The sequence below is a fragment of the Pongo pygmaeus genome, chromosome 2 (genome assembly GCF_028885625.2).
Source record: "Pongo pygmaeus isolate AG05252 chromosome 2, NHGRI_mPonPyg2-v2.0_pri, whole genome shotgun sequence".
In the NCBI taxonomy this organism is placed as follows: Eukaryota; Metazoa; Chordata; class Mammalia; order Primates; family Hominidae; genus Pongo; species Pongo pygmaeus.
The window spans coordinates 74,173,186-74,175,006 of record NC_085930.1 but is presented as its reverse complement, the minus strand read 5'-3'; positions in this window follow the sequence as shown (position 1 = coordinate 74,175,006).

Below are 1,821 nucleotides of genomic sequence, written 5' to 3'. Positions count from 1 at the left end.
CAGGGTACATTGTGTGATACTGAGGTTTGGGGTACAATTGATCCCATCACCCAGGTAAGGAGCACAGTACCCAATAATTAGTTTTTCCGCCATTGTTACCCTTCCTCACCCCCTCTTATAGCGGTCTCTGGTGTCTTTTCTTCCCATATTTATGTCCATGTCTATTCATTGTTTAGCTCCCACTTATAAATGAAAACATATGGTATTTGGTTTTCTGTTCCTGTGTTAATTTGCTTAGGATAATGGCCTCCAGCTGTATCCATGTTGCTGCAAGGAACATGATTTTGTTCTTTTTTATGACTGCATGGTATTCATGGTGTACACATACCACAATTTCTTTATCCCATTTGCCATTTGTAGGCATCTAGATTGATTCCCTGTTTTTGCTATTGTGAGCAGTGCTGCAATGAACATATGAGTGCATGTATCTTTTGGTAGAATGATTTATATTTCTTTAAACATGAAAAAAATGATCAACATCACTAATCATGGAGAAATGCAAATCAAAACCACAATGGGATAGCATCTCACAACAGTCAGAATGGCTACTATGAAAAAGTCAAAAAATAACAGATGTTGGCGAGGCTGCAGAGAAAAGGGAACGCTTATAGACTGATGGTGTGTATGTAAATTAGTTCAACAACTATGGAAAGCAGTTTGGAGAGTTCTCAACTCTTGAATAGAGGACAGATAATCCACTAGGCCAGCCTGGGAAGAAGTCCTGTTTGGGAAATCTAAGAGGCCTTCACTTTTGGTGACACCTACCTGAATTACAAGTCCAGTATCTACAAGGAACCAACCAGTTCCCAATCTAGGAATGAATGTACTTTGCAAAGTACATTTTGCTGAGTAAAGATAAACATCACAATCTGAATATCACTGACAATAGCTGAAACTTGCCAGTTACATCCTACATTCAAGGCCCTTAGTGTAAATTATTTCCTTTAATCCTCACCACAATTTGATAAAATAGATTAAGATGCCATGCAATCAGAAGGATTGCTACTATTAACTCTGTCACACAGATGAGAACATGGAGAACAAAAATAGATTTAGTGATTTGCCCAATGTCACACTGAAAGTGGAGAAAGGTAGGATGGATATAGGTTTTCTGATTCTAGAACTGAAAACTTTCACCAATGGGCCATGTTCCCTCTGGCATCTCTGCAATTATGTGTCTTCACAACCTTGAGACCCAGGAATATTATAAGAACACAATTTGTTCTCAACTGACAAAAATCATGAGCAGTGCCAACTCTGTCTGGTGCCAACCAAGCTCTTTCCCCTGACCCAGTGGGGAAAAGGTATTTATGGTAGTTAGGTGAAGATAAAGGCATTTAAGGAAGGAATAGGGTTCTAAGGTATCCTATGCTTCATTCTACTTAAATAACTTTCTCCTCCCCCCCTCTATAAACACCCCAACATCTGGCTTTACCCCTTACTACTAGTTCTTATTACAGGCTTCTACAGATCCCTGTCACTCCCCATTATTCTTGGAGATCTTAGGTCTTGACTTACTGTGGCTTTCTCCAATACTACTCCTGTCATCATTCCTGATGACTTTAATATTGATGTAGAGAATCCTCCCAGTTGCATGGCATCTTAATTCCTTGACTTCCTTCCTGTCTTCCAATGACCTTGTCCCATACACAATCTCAGCCACTTACCCGACAGTCATTCTCTGGACCTCATCATTCCTAACAACCCTCCATACTCTCAATTTCAAATATTCCACTCTGGAAAGCAGATCCATTGCCTCCTATGATTCTTCATTCCCAACCAGGACAAGCAGTCCACTAGTTCTAAAGCCATTTTCCTGTC